This window comes from Triturus cristatus, chromosome 4_1, assembly GCF_964204655.1.
Source record: "Triturus cristatus chromosome 4_1, aTriCri1.1, whole genome shotgun sequence".
Taxonomy (NCBI): domain Eukaryota; kingdom Metazoa; phylum Chordata; class Amphibia; order Caudata; family Salamandridae; genus Triturus; species Triturus cristatus.
Genome location: NC_140585.1, coordinates 1346435068 through 1346459858, shown reverse-complemented (window position 1 = coordinate 1346459858; position 24791 = coordinate 1346435068). Strand labels below are relative to the sequence as shown.

At 44.7% G+C, this 24791-nt stretch overlaps 1 long non-coding RNA gene across 1 annotated transcript; it reads left to right on the top strand.

The window, feature by feature from the left end:
- Positions 1-14488: 14488 nt before the first annotated feature.
- Positions 14489-23328, top strand: LOC146856655 (uncharacterized). The gene is made up of 3 exons (XR_014980975.1): positions 14489-14567; positions 22656-22717; positions 23046-23328. It is a non-coding gene; the product is annotated as an uncharacterized LOC146856655 (long non-coding RNA).
- The last annotated feature ends 1463 nt before the right edge of the window (positions 23329-24791 follow it).

Here is a 24791-nt window from a genome sequence, read left to right as displayed (position 1 = left end):
GTGGCCTTACCGTCTTCCCACAGTGTGCCTGCAGAGGGAACCGAGCCCTTGTTGGCAAGAAAATAATGTTTCGATTCTACTGTGAGCGCGTCCTTGATCTCCGTATCATGCAAAAACCATGCTTTAAACCGCCAAACCGAACGCACCCCTCCAGTGGCATTTCCCAACCAGAGGGAAATGGTGGAGTGGTCTGAGATTCCACGTGGGAGAGTAGAAACACCGGAGACCAGTTGGCAGTTGGTGGCGGGGAGAAGGATCAGGTCAATACGGGAGTGGGTATGATGGGCTGCTGTAGTGTGAGTGTATTGTTTCCCACGGGGTGCCAAATCCTCCTTGCATCACATAGACCAAGGGCAGATGACCAGTCTGATAGCCTTTTTGAACAGGTGAGGCGTGTTGAGGAGAGATCACCCGTTGCGTTGAGGGTCTGCTGCATTACCGTGTTGAAGTCACCCCCAATTATTGCTTGGCCTTGGCGCAGGACAGAGATTTCCTCCGTAAGGTGATGGAGAGTAGAGGGGAGCGTGGCTGGAGGGATATGCGTTGAAAGGAAGTTGAAGACCTGTCCCTCAAGCCTACCAGAGAGGGTCACATTGCAGCCTTGTGTGTTGGTCGTCACATGTATTGGGGTGAAGGGAAGACCTCGCCGAGTCAGTATAGCCACCCCCCGGGAGCCTCTTGTGAAACCGGAGTGCCAGACCCTGTCGAACCCATAACAAGCAAAGAAGGAGCATTGGGTTCTCAGGAACACCTCCGATGGTGGTGGAGCCCCGGGGGGAGGCTTGCCTGCCAGAGAGCGGTGAGCGCGCTTGATTCCAATGCTCTTAATTACTATTCAGTTAAACTGAACATCCAGGTGGATCTGTTAAACACTCTGGCTCTTTATGTAGCTGGAAAAGATACCAAGCTACTCCACCTTTCGAACTTAGTAGATAAGGCTCAAACAGACAAACATAACCAACTGATCTGTTGCACTTGTGCACATATTATTGATAAAATATCAAATCTACCATCCATATTAAGGTCTGTGGTGGCGGAGGTCAATACAATGTAGGACAGAATTGTAGAAGGCAAAACCGGCTTAACTGAACAAGATCATGGTCTCCAACCAGACTCTAAAGCTTCAATAGTCAGAACTCCAAGTGAAACTGGGAATTCACGGGGAAAAAATGGTTCTAGCATAAAACTTATAAAAAACACAAAAGGCTCACATCGCCGTAAAAATCAGCAACAGAACACATCCCTAACTGTAAGGAAGGAGAAAGAAAATGAAAATCTATTAGCTAAGGCTAAGCCTATTCAACCTCAGGATTTTACGAAGGGAAACGAACCTATTGAGCAATCATCCATTCCAGATATCAATCACTCCCAAGTTACCTCTAACCTGGCTACAACTTCTAATTCAATACATGAAGGACTAACTAAAATAGCTAGGAAAAGACTAAGAAAAGCCCATAATAATACGGAGAAACTAAAGAAATCTACAAATGTTAGTCCGATAATTAAGACTAACCCAAAAGAAATGTATCCGATTTTTAAATCTTTGGAATCTCATCCTTGTGGAATAATGGCTGAACAAACGGATTAGCTGCATAATGTTTTCCTGATGCTGCAGCTCAAGAGCCTGTAATGCCTCCAATGGAACCATCTCATTTTCAGGCTCTAGGGCAAGGTATAGCAGAACGAAGGAGTGGCGACAAGCAGAGTGTAGTACAAAATGTGGTTAGAGCGAAGCAGGCCAACAGTGTTACTCCATATGAAAACATTTTAAGCAATATTAAGTTTCCAGTATCCTTAGGTTCACTCGATAAGGAAGAAACTGGGCTAGGTGACAGGATCATCCAAGGTATGCAATAAAAAATGGAAAACCAGCAAATAATAAACACTCCGTTTCCCCCATGAAATTATTTTTTTTGCACGGTACACCTCAAGGGGTCCTCACGATATTTTGAACCGTGGTAATATTCTGGAATTGCTGAACTCAATCCCAGAGCTTAAAGACTTAACATCGGACAACTTAGATTTGGTTGAATTCAAACAAGGCCCCAACAATCCCACTAAAGAGGTATCCTTTACAACATGTGTTAGAAATGAGGGGGCTCTGGTTGGTGCAGGTAAGTACCAGCGACAAGCAGGGACCCTTTACTTCTAGTCAGGGCGAATGATGGCTCTTTAGAATAACCCCTGTACACCCTCTAGGTGCGCAGCGCGAGCAATCAAGGCTAAACTTCAAGGCATACACGGTTAAGCATTTGCAATCATACACACAGCAGATACATTGCATGCACCACAAACGGACACCAGGCAGGTTTTATATAAAAATAAGGCTTTTATATATATATATCTTTTATGCAGACTTATTACACGACCCAGTAACGTTTGAAAGGTTGGGCCACAATATCTAATACTGTGGAAAGTTCTTTTAGTGCGGGGCAACAAGGTGAACTGTGGGTCTTGGTGCGCTTCGCGCTGGTGAGGCGACCTGGTGGACGACAGGGAAAACAAGCGTTGCGGACCCTGGATCCGATGCGAGCTCGCGGTCGAGTTTGTGTGTCATAGTAACTTGTTTCTTTGTAAAGGCGGGTGCGGGGCATCCAGCGGCTCTTCAGAAGGGTGAGGCAGCGGCCGGGGCTCCCAAGCTTTACGGGGGGATCTGGTCCTTCAGGCTTACAGGGGGAGTAGTGTGGCCAGGTGGGCAGGTGAGCAGAGCGGGGCAGCCGGGTAAATTTTCCACGTCCAGGCCATCCGAGGCTTTTGGAGTGCTCACAGCGCAGATTCCGGCGGGAGGGGTGAAGGTGCACAGCGGGCCTCCAGCAGGCGAGGTGTTAGGGGCAGCCCAGCACAGCGTAGAGAGAGCGGCTCGGGTCGAGCGAGGCTCTTCTCAAGGCAGGGGCGGCCAAGCAGCCCGGTCACGGCCCAAGGAGGGGCTGAAGAGCACCAGGGTCACGGCTCCGGCGAGGGAAGGAACACCACAGTCCAGCAGTAGGCGGGTGAAGGTCAGGATGAGCCCAATGGTCCTGGGGCTCAGTTCAGGGGGCAAGCTCGCTTCCAGGCCCTTGGAGATCGTTTTGAAAGCACAAGGTTTTTGAAATAAAAATGGAGCAAGTCTTAGTAAAGGGTTCTTCTTCTCTCCTTTGGCAGCAAGGTCACCACTGCAGGCCAGTCCCCCAGGATAGGGACAGTCTTCCTCCGTACAGCTTTCCTGGTGCCTCCTCCTCAGGCAGAGATTCTTCTTGGTTCAAAGCAGATCTGATTTCTTAGGAGCAGGGCTCCTTCTTGTATACACCATTTCTTTTGTTCTTCCAGGCCAGGGAGGCCCTTGCCTAGTTCAGTCCAGTTCTGGAGCACTTTGTTGATGCGATGCAGGCTTCTTCTTTCAGGGTGCAGGGCAGAGCCATCAGACGCTCCACAGGGGGCGGAGCCAGCATTGTGGTGGCAGAGCACAGCCCTATTCAGAGTCAAGGTGTACTCCTCCCACCCATCTACAGGTCAATCTTTCTATTCACCACCAGGATACCTAGCCCTGCCCATCTGGGTTTCCCCAGCCCTGTCACTCACACAAGCCAGACAGCAGATACACGTCACGCAGAGGCGGGCTGAAATGGTTAGGCAAGCAAAGGCCAACTTTCTAAAAGTGGCATTTGCAAACGCTGAATATTAAAATAAACCTTACGAAAAGATGTACCTTATTATTCTGAGTTCAGGCATACTAAACTCGATTGTCTACCATGTTCCCTGGGTCTGTTAGGATCATAGGATGTAACAATCTTAACAGCCCATTCTGGCCTATGAGAACAGGGTAGCCTTACAATAGTGAAAAACAAAAATGGCTGTAATTCACTATTAGGACATGCCACACACATCAGGGCTTGTCCTACCTTATGCTACAATGCACCCTGCCCTTGGGCCTACCATAGGGGTGACTAACATGAAGTTAAGGGAAGGTTTAGGGACTGGCAAGTGGGTGCACTTGCCAGTCAGCATGTCAGTACCAGACTGCACGCAGGTTCTGCAATGGCAGACCTAGACACATTTAACCAGGCCGCTTCTGTGGGTGGCACAACCAGTGCTGCAAGCCCACCAGCGGCATTTGTATTTGCACGCCCTGGCACTCGTGGTGCACTTTACGGGGGTCTGACAGTAAACCAAATAAGCCATTCATGGAATCCAACCAACATATACATTTTACATAGGGAGCACTTGCACTGTGGCACTGGTTGGCAGTGGCACAGTGCTCTGAGCGGCCAACACCATAAAAACACATGAGGCACAGCGACAAAAAGTGGAAGGGAGACTCATGCCAAAGTGCCAGGTCTAACAACATGGCAATGTGGTAAGGCTGTTTCTAAAATTCTAGATAATAGCTCACTATTTGAACAAGCATTTGCAATGCAATCGGTCTCGCCTTTGCGACGTTATATGTATTTAGCTATGCAGCACATTAGCCTGGGTGCTGAAACATCTACTGTTCTTTAACATGGAGGGAAAGTAAGCACCAAACTGCGTGAAACACCAGGTATGGGAACACATGGAGAGAAATATTGCCTTTAAGTGGGAAATGGTATATTCCAAAGCTTTGTTTTTAATATAAAATCAGGGCCTTTGGTGGTCATATCACTGAATTGATTTGAAATTTTTTTTATTGTCTACGGGGGCTCATGGAAGACCATTTCTATGGACTGAAATCTAGAGAATGCTAAAGTAATTCTGGTATTTTACTGACCTCTGCTGGTCATTTTCTATCAAGAAAGTTAAATAGACGCAGTTGCCAGAAAAAATAAAAAGAAAGTTCTTCAGCAGAAAATAATTCTGGTATTTTATTGACCTCTGCTGGTCGTTTTCTATCAAGACAGCTTAATAGAGGCAGTTAAACAGAAAAAAAGTCCCTACGTGGAAGCAGACAAGTCCTTGGGCCAGAGCCCACAAAGTACATATACATATAAGTATACAGGGCTTTACGTGGGGAAAAAAACCTGGGGGTGCTCTAAACGGGGCTTGGCAAACCTCGTAAAGGGGTGTGGCCTATCCAAGTAGGGGGCGTGGTCTAAATCAAGAGACTCCTTTCAATTTCCATGAGCCTTTAACAAGATACCAGCCCCACTGTGTGTGAAGGCTTTGCTTAGATGAGGACCATCAGATGTTTTGCAACCTCACTGTGAAAATATTTTGACAGGTCTAAGTTAAGGTGGAGTAAACCAAGAATAGAAGCAATGCTTTTGTGGCCATGTATCCTTTCTTTGATCTGGTTCTTGAATCTCCAGAGAGAGACATTATTAATGTTATTTTAGACCCGGTCGTAAAGTAAGTGCTTCTCAGTGATCGTGTCTCTTTCACAGCTCCCTCTTTGTGCTAGAAGAAGACTGTCAATAAAGCTATTACTTTTAGTAAATGATATAAAAGTCAATTTATTTTGGATGAGTTAGTTTGCTTTCTTATCTGACCTTCCTTTCCTACGCTTTTACGTAGAATTGTACCCTTCTTTGAAAACTATGAGCTTGCTTTGACCCTTCTGCACAGGAAGATCAGCATCACCCCCTCTTCCGACGCTCCTCCATACCACGGACCCAGTGAATTTGCAAAGGTCCGATAAAAAACCACATACCAAAGGGCATTGTAGCAAATCATTATGTTTTTTTTCTAACAATGAACCTCTTCATTTGCCAAGTTTATATTTGGCTTTTTCCTCCACCTCATCAGTTTTTTTCTTAGGTGAACAATAAAAATGAAGCAGATGAAGAGCGCAAAAAAATAGAAACTCTGGTGAACGAGGAAAAACTAGAGTGAACTTATTTGACTGATTACCAAATCGATCAGGTTTTAATAAGGGCGTCAGCCTCTGCCTCTCAAGGCTCTTGGTTAGAGTGTTTGATTACAGCAGTCATTGGATGAACATCCTTGCAGAAAGAGGATGGAGAAATGCAAGTGTCAGTTTAGGGAATCCTTGCCCCAACCTCACACTAAGGGATAATAATCAGCTGCCAAACACTTTCCAATTTAGTACGCAATTAGTCTACATGAAGGTAAAAAATAACAATGATATTTACATGTTAAGTGAGCATCAAGTGATACAAGCAGTTTTGGTGTACCATGGCGACGATATTGCTCCTGCTCTGCAAAGAAGAGAAGGCAAATCCTGAGAGAAAATGGCTTTCTTTAAAGGATTTCCCTTCCTCCTACTACGCTCACCTGGCATAACGTCATGCCGTCACCTCCACTACTCAGAAGTGAGCGAAATCAGCATGCGCATATCGATGTGCATGCTTTCACTGCAGTCCAGAAAAAAACAGACCGTCTGTGCGAGGCCCGAAAATAGAGCCCGATAGAGACCCGTTTCGAGGCCTCCTTAAAAATCTGCCGGTGCTCAGCACCGGACAGACCCGGCCCACTTAAAGCCCTGTAAGTATATAATAAGTATATACTAAAGTATATACAAGAGGTCTCGAATTCTCGGCCTAACAAGGATAGGATTTCAGTGAGGAAGCTGCACATGAGGGACACGAGCACCCACACAGTGTGCTAATTGAAAAAGTATTTCCGATAATGTAAACATTGGATGAATACTAGCCTGTCAGTCAAAAGGATAGGAAAAAAATTATACTTCTGGGAGAGACAAACACTAAAAGAGAAATGATTGTGTAGGAGGCTCTGGGTACACATAAGACGGACACCACGTATGTTTATAAATGGTTTATTACTATATTTCCGGAGCGCCGGGAACGACGTGCGCTCGCCGCAAGCACTGCTTCACACACTGGCCAACATGGCCACTGGCGCTCCGTGATGCGGCAGGAACACTAGAGCGCTACACGACATACCTCCCCCTTTTTATTTGACACTGCAACAAACTACAAACAAGCTGTACAGTGTCCAACAATAGTTCCTGCATAAGGAGGTTATGTTTCCATGTCGAATTCTCAATATCTTTTGGGCAGTACCACTGTCCTGCCGGTGCGGGTGTATCTCACCGACGTGCCTGCCCGGGGGTATCTGCCACTACTGGGTTGGACCCGGTTTTGTGTCTCTGGTGTATTGCTTCCCTTTGGCATTGCACTCGCTCCTTGAACTTCCCCTTGTTCCTGTGTACCTCTGTCTTCCGTCTGTTTTTTAACACTATCGGTGTTCGTCTCTTCCGTATAGATGCTCCCCTTGTCAATACCGGTTGCTTCCATTTCCGTAGCAGGTTCTCCCCCATCCGGGTTTTCTTCGTCTTCTTTTCCCTGTTGTGTGTCTCCTATCCTTGTCCAATTCAGCACCTTGTTGCACCTTGACATTCTATCCTTGGACCATACCTTCCCATCACTTAAACGGGCTGATCTTGGGTATACTTCACGTACTTGCATCGGAGTGCTATACTTGCTGTCGCCCTTCCTTATCAGCTGGGCCAACTTCACTCTGACCCATTCTCCCTTTTCCAGTGCCGCCTCCTTGACATTGTGTCGCCTGTTGTAATGGTCTGTGTAAATCTCTTGTGATCTTTCCAAATTGCTACTCACTACTCACGGAGACCATTTACTCTGTACCGTTCGTCTTTTCCATGCTACATTGTCTCTTGTAAAGGGGTCACGTCCTCTCAGTATTTTGAATGGACTATATCCAGTCTTGGTAGGCGTGATCCGGTACGCCCATACCGTACTTTTAAGTTCAGCCTCCCAATTTTTCCCGGCATTGATCGCTGCCTGTACTGACCCCATGATCACTCTATTAAATCTTTCTGCTAGGCCATTTCCGTCAGGATGATATACTAAGGTGTGATTGATACGTATTCCGTTCCGCTCCATGAACGCATTCCATTTATCTGACGTGAATTGCGGCCCATTATCACAGGTTATAACTCTTGGTATTCCTTCTCTTAGAAATGTGGCCATGAGGAATGTCAGTATGGCGTCAGTGTCAACATTTTCACACACCTCCACTTCCAGCCATTTAGAGTACCTGTCTACCAGTACAATTGCATATTTGGGTATACTCTGTTCATCCAGTATGGGACCTAAGATGTCCACTGCCAATTCTTCCCATGGATTTACTGCCTGGGCAAACTTCACCAATGGAGGACGCAAAGTGGTCTGCGTCTTGTCTGAATTGCTGCACAAGGCACAATCCCTGACGTGCTTCTCCACCTGATTGTCTAGAGCTGGCCACCAGTATGCTTGCTTGGCTCTCTGCTTTGTTTTCACAATGCCTAGATGTCCTTCATGCAGTATTGATAATAGTCTTTTTATCATTTGACTTGGTGGAACTACTTTGTCTCCTCGCAGTATGAATACATCGTTGTCCCCAAATAACAGTTCTCGAACTTCATAGAATTTGTGGTGTTCTAGCTCCAGATGTCTTTTTTCTGGCCATCCTGTAATTATGAATCGTTTAAGTGTTGTGAGACTCGCGTCGTTGTCGTATGCCTCTCTCCATTCCTGTGCGCTTATGACAGCTTCCTGGTCATCCATGAAGGCTATGGTGTTCTCATCCTCGCCTGTCGGTTTTGGCGCCTCCTCCATCACCGCAGCCCTGCTGAGGTAGTCCGCCACCTTGTTCTTGGAGCCCGGAATATACTCTACATCGTACACATAGTCTAGTAACCTCAGTGTCATTCTTGCTATGCGAGGCGAGGCACTTGTATGTCCGCTGGATGTGAGCACCTTCACGAGTGGCTTGTGATCCGTCCTGAGTAGGAACCTGGAGCCCCAAAGGAATTGGCAAAATCTTTCCATTGCCCAGATTGCTACCAGCATCTCCTTTTACTTTTCTTCGCTCGGGCTTAGGGTACGGGACGCAAAGCTGACCGTCGACAGCTCGCCTTCCTCGGACCTTTGCATAAGGACTGCCCCCAGCCCTCTATCACTCGCATCTGTGGTGAGGATGGACTGAGCATGTTGGTCAAAGCCATGCAGAGGTACAGTTTCACAGATGTCCTCCTTAATTTGTTGAAATTCTTCTTGGGACGCCTCCGACCATGCTACATTGTCTCTTGTAAAGGGGTCACGTCCTCTCAGTATTTTGAATGGACTATATCCAGTCTTGGTAGGCGTGATCCGGTACGCCCATACCGTACTTTTAAGTTCAGCCTCCCAATTTTTCCCGGCATTGATCGCTGCCTGTACTGACCCCATGATCACTCTATTAAATCTTTCTGCTAGGCCATTTCCGTCAGGATGATATACTAAGGTGTGATTGATACTTATTCCGTTCCGCTCCATGAACGCATTCCATTTATCTGACGTGAATTGCGGCCCATTATCACAGGTTATAACTCTTGGTATTCCTTCTCTTAGAAATGTGGCCGTGAGGAATGTCAGTATGGCGTCAGTGTCAACATTTTCACACACCTCCACTTCCGGCCATTTAGAGTACCTGTCTACCAGTACAATTGCATATTTGGGTATACTCTGTTCATACCAGTATGGGACCTAAGATGTCCACTGCCAATTCTTCCCATGGATTTACTGCCTGGGCAAACTTCACCAATGGAGGACGCAAAGTGGTCTGCGTCTTGTCTGAATTGCTGCACAAGGCACAATCCCTGACGTGCTTCTCCACCTGATTGTCTAGAGCTGGCCACCAGTATGCTTGCTTGGCTCTCTGCTTTGTTTTCACAATGCCTAGATGTCCTTCATGCAGTATTGATAATAGTCTTTTTATCATTTGACTTGGTGGAACTACTTTGTCTCCTCGCAGTATGAATACATCGCTGTCCCCAACTGACAGTTCTTCTCGAACTTCATAGAATTTGTGGTGTTCTAGCTCCAGATGTCTTTTTTCTGGCCATCCTGTAATTATGAATCGTTTAAGTGTTGTGAGACTTGCGTCGTTGTCGTATGCCTGCGAGGCGTGGCACTTGCATGTCCGCTGGATGTGAGCACCTTCACGAGTGGCTTGTGATCCGTCCTGAGTAGGAACCTGGAGCCCCAAAGGAATTGGCAAAATCTTTCCATTGCCCAGATTGCTACCAGCATCTCCTTTTACTTTTCTTCGCTCGGGCTTAGGGTACGGGACGCAAAGCTGACCGTCGACAGCTCGCCTTCCTCGGACCTTTGCATAAGGACTGCCCCCAGCCCTCTATCACTCGCATCTGTGGTGAGGATGGACTGAGCATGTTGGTCAAAGCCATGCAGAGGTACAGTTTCACAGATGTCCTCCTTAATTTGTTGAAATTCTTCTTGGGACGCCTCCGACCATGCAAAGGCCGTCTTTTCCTTCAGCAGCTGATGCAGGTTGTGCGTTTTGGTGGCAAAATTTGCTATAAAATTCCGCCATTCCGAGGAATGAACGGACATCATCCTTGCTTCTGGGCGTAGGAGCATCCTTTATAGCCTTGGCATTCGCTTTTTTGGGTGTGACTCCTTTGTCACTAATCTCGTGGCCCAGGTACGTGACTGATGTCACTTCGAACTTGCACTCGTCCCACTCCGCCGTGAGACCATTACGCTCCAGAATGTGCAGGACTTTGGTCAGCTTATCATCATGGTCCGATTTGGTTCTCCCCATGACCAGGATATCGTCTTGGAAGTATTGCACCCCTTCCGTATCCTTGAAGAGCTTATGCATCAACGTTTGGAATACCGCCGCCGCTGAAGCTAGGCCGAATGGCATCCGCCGGAACCGGTAGCACCCAAACGGCGTGATGAACGAGGTTAATTTCTTGCATGTAGGGTGTAGTGCTATTTGGCGGTATGCCAAGGTCAAGTCTATGGTGGAGAGCCATTTAATGCCTTTCGTCAAGGCCAGTATTTCATTTATCTGGGGCAGTGGGAACTTGTCGACTATTATGTTCTTGTTGAGCTCCCTCAGGTCATTGCATAGGCATACCTTCCCGTTGGGTTTCCGGGCTACCACCAGGGGAGCCAGCCACTCCGCACTCTCTATTGGCTCTATCACACCATTGTCCTCCAGGCGTTGCAATTCTTTTTGTACTGCGTCCCTGCAGTTAAATGGTATGTTCCTCACCTTGTGGCTCACTGGCTGGGCCCCCTCCTTGAGGCATATCTTGTGAATGAACTTTGTCAACTTGCCGATGGTGCCTCCAAAGACTGTTGGGAAACCTGTCTTCCACGTGTTGGCTTCGTCCGTTCATGCGTGATCCGTCATCAGCACTTGCGTTATGCCTCCTGTGTTTAGTTGGATCCCTAATTCACCTTGATCCACCCATCCGAGCACAGAGGGTCCCTTCTCCGCCACATATAGCTTTCCTTCTGCTGTGCGTCCTTTGAATTCAAACTGTAGCCAGCAATACCCCACCATGGGAATGGGTTCCCCCGTGAAGGTGACCGGATGGATGTCCGGAGGGAGAAGATGCGTATCTATGATCCTTGCAAAGTCTCTGTCCCAAATGCTGCGTTGTATGATGGTGTACGGGGACCCCGAGTCGGCAACCATAGAGACTTGGATCCCGCCTATGGAAAGTTCACACAGCGGCTTGCGTGTCCTGACCCCATCGATGCCCAGCACTTGATCATCGATGCACAGCACACAGTCCTCCTCTTCTTCACCCCCTCATTGTGGAGTCCTCCGAACTTACATGTGGTCGCCAACCTCTTCAGTGCCGCTACGTAGTCATCAACTGACTCCCCCACATTCTGTTTCCGTTGGAAGAAGTTGAAGCGATCGATCGCCGTGCACACCACTGGTTGATAGTGGCTGTCCAGGTCTTTTATGGCGTGTTGGAGTACATCGTCATCGTCCGCGGTCCTTGTCTTTTTTACTAGGTTCATGTACACCCTGATGCCCTCTGGACCTAAATTGTGTAGCAGAATCTTCTTTTTACGCTTACTCGGAAAGACCTCGTCCCCTTCGTCCTCCAGCGCCGACAGATAGTTCAGGAAGTATTCTTTCCAGTCTTCCCATTTCATGGCCGGTTCTCCCGGTTTCGGCAGGAAGGGAACCGGATTTGTGAGGGAGAAGGTTTGGGCGCACATGGCCGATCGCCGTTGCAGTGGCTGTTCGTCCGTCCTGGGTGGGGCACTCCCTGGTGCACTGGGCTCGCGAGAGCTGAACGCCCTCCTCGGAAGCGCACGGTCCTCTCCCCCCTTGACCTGTCCTTGTTGCGCCAAGATCAGTTCACCCACAGGGCCTGACTCACTCCCTGGTACTGGCACTTGTAGCGTGCAGCGTGTGGCGTGTGGCCCCTGGGGCAGTCCTTGAAATGTTCTAGGGTGGGAGGCCCTGTTACTACTATGCACTCCTCTGCGCTGCCTCTGGTGCTTGGACTGACTGTCACTGCCTTGAAACGTGAGCCAGTGATGCGGCTTGTGATTCGGCCTCTCAGTGCCCGCGTGTGTTTCCCCTCCGGAGAGGGACGCTGCTGCACTCCTGGGGTAGTTGCTGTTTGGTGCCGGGGCAGGGCTGGCCGGTCGGGGTATAGCAGGAAGGCCTCGTGGGACTGGGACCTCCCCACCCCTCTCTCACTGTCTCCAGGAGCTCGTGCTCCTGCCTTGGTGCCTCACTCTGCGCGGTATGGGTGGGGTGCAGCTGCACTCACTGTGGCTCAGATGCTTTCTGGTTGTAGGGCTGGATGGGTGCACCGCCTGTCTTTGGCCACCCGGTGTCGCCTGTCCGCCACTGAGTTTCGTTGTATGCTGCCCCCCTCGAAGAATGAGCTTCCCGCAGCCGCTCCTCTGCCACGCTCCGATTTGCTGGCTCCCGCTGTCCGCGCATACAGCGCGTCACGTAACGGGGCCAGAAGTGGGTGTGTCCGCCTCGTCGCCAATTTGTAGGAGGCTCTGGGTACACATAAGGCGGACACCACGTATGTTTATAAATGGTTTATTACTATATTTCCGGAGAGCCGGGAACGACGTGCGCTCGCCCCAAGCACTGGCGCTCCCAGCATTCTCTGCCGTGACGCGGCAGGAACACTAGAGCGCTACACTACAGATTGCATCAAATAAGAAGCAACCAAATGAGATTGACATAAAAGCGAACCAATGAAAAGCAACATGGTGGCCAAGTCCGCCATATCTTTTGGTATTGTTTTCAACAGCAGAAAGTTAAAAGCTGTCTGTACAAGAGACCGAAAACGTTAGATAGTCCTCACTTTTCAGAACCTTGGCCGGGGCCCTCCTGCAGCATATCTTTGAGACATCAGTACACATCTTCTTTAACCACAAAAGTGCACCCAGCCTACCACCCCATATTCATTGCCTGTCTCTCCTGCAGCTTTTCGTAGCAAAAGTCTGTTTTTCGCAAAATTCTGGCCCCTCTTTCTATTTTATCTCTCTCGGCTTTCAGTATTTTTATTCTGTATTTCTCTCTTCTAGCTACTCATCTCAGCTTTCCTTCCTATGTGTGTCTGCTGGTCTTCCTTGTCGCTCATTATTGCGGGACCCTTCCCTTGCCCTGGCACCGGCGTCCCTCTGAAATCCATCCACAGCAGAGGCGGGCGCACTGTGAGCAAATCGCCAGTGTTGTGATAGTCCAGCGGTATTGGAAATTGAGAAGTAATGTGGCACGGTGGCGTGCTGGGCTCCCCAGTGATGCTACGCCACTGTTCCATGGGCTTTTCAGAGACCCCGGACTTCGAAGAATTAATTGTTTGCATTTTTGAAAACCCCATTCAACTCTGTTTCGTAAAATGGCACAGTTAATAAATTCATAATCGGGATCCAGGTGGGGACTTCGTCGATTTTTGATAAATACGTGTGTGTTGTATTTTGCCTCTTGTTTGTGTGTGTTAGTAAACAGAGATGTGTGATGGAAGTTTACGTTTTCTGTGCTGAAATGTGTTTGCAAAGGACGTTCAGGCATATTCTTAGCAGAGATGGAATCTGGGTCAACTGCAGTAAATTGCTGAAAGCCATGTTGTCTTTGTGAATTTCATATCACATAATGGCGCAGTGCACTCTGCTGGAAATCGGTAGAAGTAAACAGAAACTGTCACTGCTGAAGCGACTACTGCAAGGAAACACGAGAATATTAATTTTGTTTTTTATACACAGAGGTGCCAAACCATCTGTGGAGTAATATGTTAACTTTGCATGATAAAATAATAAGTCTCACTCCTACAGTGCATCGTGAAGAGAAATTACAGCCACCATGCTGCTACTGCTGCTATTGACCCTGTTACAGCCGCGCTTCTGCTTCCGGTAACGTTTACATTGCGCATGTATGCTGGACAGGTCAGGCAAAGTAGAGCGAATTTGAGTCAGCCAATCCCAGGGAAAAAAGCATTTATAAATGCAATAGGACTCGTATTAACACAAGCCCTATTCAGTGGCGTAGCTAGGTGGGGGCGGCCCACCCCAGGCGGCACTATTTTGGGGGCGGTAGCTGCCAGGGCTTGCGCGACCCTAGTGGTTCTTTTCTATTTTATCATTTCGATTTATTCAGTAGACTTTATTTTATTTGCTGTCCCCGGCTTAATTCAGCCGTCCCGAAATTACCATTAATTAGACAGACGGGTCCGAGTCTGTTCTCACCTTGGAGAATTTTTCCACCTGATAGATATATTGTCCGTGATCTGTTGTTTATGGCCATCACGTAGGTTACTCTTTATGCAGCACGTTTATTTACGCGTTACGCATTGCTGGCGTCAGTCTCCACGGATGTCGAGGTTATGCAGCCATTGAATTAATCTCCCGGTAGGGCCGCTGTTTACATCATTTTGTGTGACTTTTGACAGATAGAAGTTGGGCCGTTTTAACTCTGACCCGTGACCCCCCCCCGGCTTATTCAGTTTCCCTTTTCAGATAACCAGGTTCTGAATAATTAACACGGGGAGCAAGTACACCTTCCATGCTTGTGATTAGTGGAGCAATTAAAATGGGCCAGCCAGTGAATGTTTTCACTCGGGACAAGTGAATGAATTTTTCCTTTGTTGTAAAATAAGTAGGTATATACGGAGGTTATCAAAGACCCTTTTTGCTTTAAATTTCATTCTTTTTCAATTACTTATGCCCATGCCTTCATGAGTTGCCTTTATTGCTTTTCAGAAGAGCACCTCTCTAGTTGTGTCGTGCCCCTAGAACCTTCCCGTATTTGCATACTCTTAACAGTACAATCAGCGATTTTTAGAGGTAGCTACATACAGAAGTACTCTGTATTTCAACTTGCTCTTTTCTTTCACCCTAATGATTTTAGAAACACTTTATTCCGGCAAGAGTTGTGGTACTTAGGAATTTCACGGTCCTAATCTCTTTCTTTGAATCTTTTTTTATTTAGGCTTTTCCTGATGGGTTAGTCGCTTTACAGAGCGAATTCAGACATGGCGATATATGAGTAATTAGAATATCAGCCTGTCTTTATACACGCTCTGCACTTTTTCATGCTCTGTGTTGCCCACAGGAGTATTTTCCGTGGTATGAATTTTCTGCTGGTCAGTTTTTATGATTAGCTATATCTCCCACAAGAATCAATTTGTATAGATTTGTATATAAGTGCATTTATGTAAATATGAAGATCTGTACGTTATTGTGTTTTAGGTTTCCTTTCCACTCCAAGTCCTGATGAGGCCTGGATGAAAAGGGCTGAAACGTGATGACATTATAAAACAGAAGCCCACTGAGATTAAATTGTTCAGTAAAAGAAAAATACAGTACCCTGCGATAGTGTATAGGGCGCCAGATTAATTATGCGCTCCATTGGTGCTGTACTAAGGGCTATCTCTTTATAATGGGTTGCGAACCATAATTTATGAAAAGAAAGTGTTCCCTCACAATCCCTTAAGAAATTAGGGCTATAAGGATTCTTTATGTTTTGTTTATGTTCATGTGATATTGTGTCTACGTATGTTAAATGTATGTATCAATGTATAACAAAAATCATTTGTTTGCATTATGTTACGGTTTGTACATTCAGATAATTGGTTTTCTGTTGACAAATACACTTAAGATGATTTACAACTAGTTCATTGACTGGTGTGTGTTCGTCCATACTAAGAATACATGCTTTTTAAGGGAGACATTTTCTCTTTTGAGGGATTAATTAAGGTTTCCTTTATTGTTAAAACGATTGTCCCTGATCGATTCCGCAGCATCCAAATTGTTTCTTTGCCCTAGTGGCACGTGGCGGCAGCGTTTATTATTTGGGTACACTGACACACACCGAATCACCCCCACACGTGCGTCTGACTGTCTGTCGCATGTGACGTGCAGTTATGTAACTGCAAGCGCACCGGCTGCAGGGCACCCACGCACCACCTAGCATAGTGGTGGTGGTGCAATGCGTGGCGTAACCTTGCATGTGGTTCCCAGGGACGTCACTCATGTAGCACGCCAGCGCTATCAATGACGGCCCTGGACATAATTTTGGCCAGCCCTCGCGCAGAGAACGCAGCAGTGACGCATCACGCGCTCCACCACTATGCGCTCTCGTGAGGAGTTGAGTCTGTGCCAATGGCAGTGCTGGGGTATTTGCTGCTGCAGCAGAATAGAACTAACCCCTACATAGAGACCCTGGCTGCCACCACTGTGGAGTACTGGAGGCTGAGTGAGGTAAGAGGGAGCTTAAACGGGTTTCAGAGGGAAGGAAAGGATCTTTGGTGAGTGGCAGATCACAAGTCCTATAAAAAGAAAGGGGGGGTCAGAACTTATTTTCAAGGGCAAGATTTAGGCAGTAAAGTGAAAGATGTTCTTTCTTCCCTGTGCTGTGCAGAGGTGCCCAGCATACCTTCTTCACTTACATGAAAAGTATTACAAACCTTTCAACTCCAAAGTGTTCTGTGGCTAGAGCTAGAACAGTACTCTGCCTAGAATCAAAGTATTTGGTGGAAGCTATTAGCTACATTTTCCTCTGTTTCATGCTTGAGAGTCACTTTCAAGCCATTCTGTCTATTACAGAGGGGATGAACTCACAGATGATGAAGAAAAGTATTGAGGTGCGGCGCAGATTTCAGTAGCCAACACCGTCCCTCATTAGGTTCTTTTGAACACCGCATCCTTCTTTGTCCCATGCTATGTCTAGTTTTGCTTCCACATCCCAAGTGTCTCTCGGGCACAGTTGGGGAACATCAAATCTTGTTATCCTCTCAAACTCTTTTTCAAATAATTCTCTATTGCAGATGAGAGAGTGTCGGCACAACAGAACGCCCCCATGAGGAGCTTGACACCCTCCCTGCTCCTCCTCTGTACAACTACCACAGGCCTCACTGCCCCAGAGCAGAAGCCTCCACTGTTCCTCTTTGGGGATGGCTGCCTATGGGGGTGGTGAGCAGAGACTAAACAGACAGAACAACAGACGGGGACATAAACAGTGCCCCAACAGGCAGAATGCTTCCAAAGATCTCAGTGCTCTCTCAGTGGAATTTACCTCTTCGGTAAAGCTTGCATAGAGGGTGAGGCAATAATATTATTTACTGGCACTGACTGAATGGCGCTAGAGGCAGGGCCATCCTTCGATAGAAACTCAAAGATTCTACAGGTTAAGTACTTTTTTTGTAAGAATTTTATTCACATTTCGCTTGACAAGTCCATACAATTAAAGGGACAACAGCTACTCCACAAACAGCAGAATAAAACCATGTCAGGCTTATAAGGCGTCTCTCACTCCTCCCCACTTCTGACAGACTAACAAAGCAGCTGAGCTGCTATTCGATGCTATTATTGAAGACTAAAGTAGACGTGAGTGCACCCACTTTGCTTAGCACTTGTGTTTTAGGAAGGCATCAGTGCTTTAAATGGGCAGGTACTGAGTACTTTCTACCCGCTTCATTTATTTTTTGTGGTTTGGCTGGGGGACTTGAAGTGCGGTGTTTGGCGCTTCTGATGCGATTGAACTTTTTTATATTGAGACGGAGAGTACATGCACTTCTCAAGAGTGACGCAAGATGTTTAATTGGAGAGTACCAGCACTTCTCAAGAGTGATGTAGTACGTTTGATTACAGAGTTCCAGCACTTCTCAGAAACAAGCAGGTACAGGGTGCCTGCTCTTCAATTTTTCCATTTCTAGCTTTGGAAGGCATAGGTAGGTAACATGCCTCAAGCTACTGTATATTTTTCAAGGACGAGCACAGAAAGTGATTCATTCTTGCTTGTTTCTTCCTAAGTAAGTTCTTTCACACCCAATTCCAGAGCTCAGCTTAGCAGCGGGCTGCCTGTGGAGGAGAAGTTGTGAGCTTCACCTGACTATTAGCGGCGATACTACGTGTCTCTCGGACCTCTTTCAGGTGCCCGCCGTCCTTTTTCCCCAACACCCCCCCAACCCAGGGGGCGGCAATCTGAAGGATAGCCCCGGGCGCCACAAGCTCTAGCTACGCATTTTAAACAAAAATGTGGGAGTCGATAAAGGCACGAACGGGAGGGGGCGGGAGGGGTGAAAAGTGACGGACTGTGGGAGGGGGCGGGGGGAAACACAAGGAAAAAATAGCATTACAGTAAAGGGGCTGATAGCCTCGGAAGTCTGCAAATGACTGCATGGCCGTGACGAGGAGGGACTAACAATGGGAAAACAAATGAGAACACTGCATTTATAATGTAACCCAATCAAAAATATGGGCGGAGAGTGTGCGGAGCTTAAATGAAGCTTCGCCGGTATAGTGTATACAGCATGCCTCGCACTACTAAAATGTTATGAAAACCCATAATCCAACTATATTGATTCCAAAGCCAAAAAAACAAAAAACCCTTACAACAAATGCTCCAACATCTATTACATCAGGAGGCCAATACATGGTTTTAAAAGAAGCAATACATACATCATTGAATCCGGCTTTGTCATTTGGGATCAAAGTGACAAACTGCAACCCGGGTGCCTAAGTTTGCGAGAAACTAATGAAAAATACAACACTAAGCGATGACTGGACCTGGCTCCCAAAAATAAAGGATTTTGATGTCTTCATGTTTCAAGAAACATGGAATGTGAACAGAGAACCTCTCATTGGATACTATGAGTATTCAAACTTCGCACTTTGCACATCTGCATTTGGTCGCGCAAGCAGTGGTTTATCTACCTACGTGTCATCAAGCTTGGATATCAAACATTACGAAATTGAATTTCAGCTAACATGGCTTCTGTGTATAAAAATAGATTTCAAGCAACCAATCATTTTTGTAAATGTTTATCTCAGTTCGAAAACCACGGTTAAAACAATCCAATTTACTATACTTTGGAAAGTGGTAAAAACCTAGTATCACGAATATCCAGCAGCAACTATGCTAATTATCTCGGGAGACCTTAATACGCACCTGCTTGCCAAAACTCGCGCTATCAAACCCAGTAGAGCGCAAATACAGTTGTGCTGTAACCAGCTCAACAAATATAACCTCTGGCTACTACATGAAGACGTGCAAAACTCCAGAAAGAGTGTGCCTACATTCAAAAGGTCGGGTCAACTCTATTATCGATTATTTCATCATTTCAAAGGAGTTGGCATTCTCTCTTCATGATTACCACGTGATCCCAAGGATAGAAAGTGATCACAATCCGAAAACAATTTCCCTAGTCTTATCAGTTGCCCACTTTCCCAATGTAAAATCTATAGAAATAGAGTCAATGGCCTTTAGTCTGAAAAGGCTAGTGGGGGACTTGAGAAATCAAATGGGAATTTTTAGAACCTGCTAGTGCTAAAGCGCTAACAGAGAAAGGGCAAGGGAAGTCAATGGTGGATATCTGGCATCGTCTCTGTGCTTCCCTTTTGGATCGCTTTCCTAATTCAACCACATCAAGAGGGTCCATTATGAGGCCCAAAAGATCAGGATGGTATACAAACAAGTTGCTCCAACAAAAGAGAGAACCTAACAAAGCAATAAGGGCTACCTATAGAAAAGCAAATGGAGCCCAAAAAAACCTGGAATTTCATAAACTAAAAAGTCTGAGAAGTGCATATAAAAACAAAGTATGGAAAGCAAAACATACGTACTATGAGGGAGTCTGGACCAAGTTGCATTTTGCCTGCAAAACAAAAAATCTGAAGGAATTTTGTGGCATAATAAATAATTTTGAAAATGGTAATAAAAGAGCAAATAGTGCCAATATCTCTGAATCATGCTGGGCATCTTTTATTTATAACCTATATGAGGTCTCTGCAGATACAACCTTTAACAACAACTCTGCTTTTCAAAGGTTATCCCCCTCGATCATTAATGCAGGCGGAACACTCCAGAATGAACAACACCATATTAAATCTGAACCACAAGTTAATGAGTTATGGCAAATAGACCAAGTAAGATCGGCAATAAGTAGGATAAGATCTACACCTTTGTTTAATGATGTCGTTAAAACTAAAAAGGTCCCGAGTCATGGCAGGTAAGCATTATACAGCCAACCTGCAAAAGTGGTCCTCATGACAATCCAGCAAATTATAGGCTGATAACAGATGTGGAGGCGAAAGTCTTCTCTAGCTGTCTATTGAGCGACTTGGAAGAATGGGCCACAAAGGAACATCTTATCCCAACATTCCAAACTGGGTTACGAAGGGGCTAGACAAAGACTACGAATTTGACTGTATTGACTTTACTAGCTGAAAGAACAAAGCATAAAAGCAAAAGTTATATATTTGTTTCATTGACCTTAAGGCGGCGTTTGAATCTGTCCCCCGTAATTTACTCTGGGCCAAGTTATCTGCATGGGGTATTCCGAAACAGCTGCTTGAAATTTATAAAGTTATTGTATACTAATACATGGGCCCCGGTTAAAGTAGGAGATGGTAGATGTACAACTTGTCGACTTGAAACTAGTAGCGGTCTTAAACAGGGTTGCGTTTTGGCACCTTGTCTTTTTAATCTTTTTATGGCTGACTTATCGTCACATTTTAAGGATGTTAATGCACACTCACCTATCTTCTCAGGTCAAGAAATTAAATACTTACAGTATGCAGATGATACCGTACTGCTAAGTCATACTGCTATAGGCCTTGGAAGATTAGTTGATTCATTTAATACCTATATATCTGTTAATGGTTTACAAATGAATACTAAGAAGACAAAAATAATGACGATTGGTGGTTCAAAATTAGATAAATGTGCATGGAAGATTAATGGGCTATATATTGAAACTGTGACATTTTATAAATATTAGGGGATTACATTTGACGACAGATTGTATTTTAAACAACATTTTATTAACCTAAAAGCAAAAGCGGCGGCCTTGTCCTTTGCTTATAGAAAGCTGAGAGATACGTTGGCATGTCCAAATCATGAGCATTTATACTTAAGATTATGAACGCAAAGTTAATTCCCTCTTTAACTTATGGCTTAGTGATATTTCGAGGTAAAGACTCAAAATCTCTTGATAGCCTTCAAATAAAGTTTTAAAAATCTGTTTTTAAGGTCCCAAAGCATATCGGGAATGCCAATGTCAGATTGGAATTTGGTCTTAAAAGACAAACTCTGACAAGACAGTCTGCTTTTCTAAAGTCATTATATTCTTTTTTCTGTTCAGAGAAGGGCTCTCTCGTGAATCAATGTAGGCAGGAGATTAAGAGGTATGAATATGCTAAGGGTTGGAGAGCTTATTTAACTGAGAGTTTAAACAATTTTAAGTCTCCGCCTTTGAAGAAGAGTCCAGGAGTAAAGTGGTGTTTAAACAGAAAATAAATTGCTCAGTTAATTTCTTATCGATTCTTCTGGATAAGGATGAGTTCGCTAAAAAGAGACACTCTTGGTCATTTATTAACTCATTTATTAAATTGGAACCACAATCATATCTCACAACTCATTTAAGACCATTTTTAAGAAATAGATTTATGCAGCTACGCTTTGGGAGATACCCCACAAAGGACGGAATTCCCAAATGGGAATTAAATTGGCCCACAAAATTCTGTTGGTTATGTAGCTTTTATAATGAATCCCTTATGCATATTATATCCACTTGTCCGCTACTGCTAGAAGAGAGCAACACATTTTAAAGTCCATCTTTAACGAATTAGGGGTGAGAACATGTCGTCAAGCAATTATAACTTGTCTCTCGGGGAACTCGCCTCGCCTGACTACTTGGTTTGTAAAGTACATCCTTGTTGCAGGTAAAAAGCTTTCCTCATAGTGTGATACCTGATATCAGATGCTTGCCTAAAGATTTAGACGCAAAAGAATGCACAGATTCATATTTCTCACCACATAAAAACAATTGCTGCTAGATGCAAAACATTAACATTATTAGTTTGAAATTGTCTTTCTGGGAATATGTCAAGTTTATCTTTATTGCAGGAAAAAAGTAATTTCAGAATGTGAATTTTGATATCAGGTGCTTGCCTAAGGAATTGCACAAGTGCACTTTGAATATTGCTGCTAGTTGTAAGCAACCGCGCAATTGCACTTTAAAAATTGCGACTAGATGTCAAGAATTTGACATTAGACGTAACAAACTGATATAACCAAGTAGGCTGCAACCATTTCTGCTAAATATAAGTTATTGCACTAGTGCACTTTAAGTATTGTAATTTAATTACAATATGAATTTTATAAATTGGGGATGTGTAGGTTGTTCTATTGAGACTTCCCACGTTGAAGTCTTGTCTTATGTAAATTACATGAAATATTGAACTGTAATATAATGTTCCTTGTTATTTTTAACTTAATTCATTATATATGTTATGATGTGCAAAACAAAACATGATTTTAGCTAGACTAAATTGGTACAATTAAGCTTTGTCGAAACCAAAAGGATTTTTATCTTTTTTTCCTTTCTTTATTTCTGTTTGTAATGATTTCTATTAATCAACAATAAAGAACTTCACTCACTAGTGAGGCATCCATATATAAATCAGCACACTAAATGGGATTTCTTTTGGTTATAGAACAAATTTTAATCAAGAAGCATGAACGTTAATAAGTGCCTGTCTTGGAGAATCAGATGAAGGTAACCAATTGTCTTTTTCCTAAGATTGCAATAAATTTGGGTATTGATGTAAACATGGAGACCTAGTGAACAAGAGGAAAATATACATTAGTGTTGTTTGATAGTTGAGGTTCCTGGGTGAACGAAATTATATCTTGTTAGACATTAGTGTGATTGATCACACTGAACTCTGCAGATGTTTGACAGGTTAGACTCCTGGATGAATGGGAGGATATGTCTTTGGGCCTCATTGGACCTCATTGTGATAGATCGTACTGAACTCTGTCTATGCAAAATTGTTATGTATATATCAGATTTGTAATTATATTATATGTACATTTTTTTATAGATGATTTTTGTGATTAACTAAAGTCCTGAAGGAGGTGGTTTATCGATTTTCTCCCACCGAAACAGAGCATCAACAACTACATGCTGTTTAGCATTTTAAATTTATGTGATATCCTTATCTGAAAAATTTCTTTTCATTTCATCTTGCCTATGTGCAAACTGTGTATAAAAAGTAAAAATTCAAACAAAAGTGTTTTTAATTATATTGTGATTTTCCTATGACACTGTATGAATACATTGACAAGAAAAGGATATAGGAGTCTATGTGTATAGGTAACATCAATAGAAGGATTTTTCAATTGTTTTTAAATTCAACTGTTGTGTATATGTACATTGAATTGATATAATAAATATTTGACACTTTTGCTTATATTTGGGTTCAGTGTTATGAAATCAAAGAGTGTGTGGGTTTCTGACTTTTAGTATGAAAATATAAATAAGGTTTATAGATGTGTTTGTGGGGGATAATTTCTTGATTTCACTATAGTGCACCCTGTCCCCTACATTGGAAAGGGTACCTCTCAATATTTGTTAATACTCTATTGATGACACCCATATTGGTTTAGTACCACCACACAAAACGGTGCAAGTCTACTGCAACGGGAAGAGCTTCCATTCTATCAGCGTGCAAGTTGTCTGCTTACCAGATTTGTAACATCTGTGCCCTGTTCCCAAGATCTGCACATGATTCCATCATACTGTGGAACAGCACAATACTCCAGCTGATGTCACAACAACTACTGGAGAGGGCCAGGCTTGTAGGTAAGTGTGATCTGTCCTAACTTTAAGTCAGAAATCTCAGGTAGCCGGATTTGAAATTGTGTATCTAAATGTTGCCCTTCTGTCTATCTTCCATCTAAGAGTCTTAGCATATTCTAACCAGCCATGGTTGTTGGCACCGCTGAGGAATCCTACAAATCCAGGGGAAGACAGCTTCGATGAAGAGCATTGGAAGAATAAGGCAGCCAGTGGAGCAGGCTTTTGGGCTCCTGAAAGCCAGATTCCGATTTCTGGACAAGACTGGGGGAGCCCTCCTCTACTCGCTGGGTAAGGTGTGCAAGATCACTTTGACCTGCTGCATACTCCACATTGCCCTGCGACGGAACATCGCTTACTTCGCAAACAATGCAGGCCATGAAGACCTACCGGGTGGAGGCCCTGAATTGCCAAATGAAGATGATAATAGGGTAACAACAAAGTAGCTAACTTGCGTCATGATCTCATCCAGAACATCTTTTCCTGAGTGTAAGTATGGTGTGAGATGTGATGACTTTGAACATTCTTGCAAATGTTGTAGTGATGTTGTGAGGAGGATGTTAATGCTACATACTATTATTATATAGCTCAGGGAAGATCTGGGAAAAGTTGTTGGTATAGTAATGTAGCTTTGTTCAGATATAATGTTGTTTTTGATTGTTTTCTCTAGCCCCTTCGCTGCTAGGCCTTTCCCCCCCATGCTAAGCTTGTTTTTCGCTATTTGGGGTAGTTTGTGCTTAGGCCTCTGTAACTTGTTTTCCATATAAGGTATTCACGTCACATTTGCGCCCTTTTGTCCAACCCTTTGAAGACAGGTACACAGGATTTGTGTATTCCCCTGGGGGGGGGGGGGGGGGGGGGGGGGACTCAGATATTAGCCAAAATAGAGCAATTTTTATTTTTTTTAAATGGGAAACAATTGCTTCAGAATGAAGCGTCTGTTTTTTTCCCCCTGCAAATGGCATCAACAAAGGGTTTGTGGTGCTGAAAT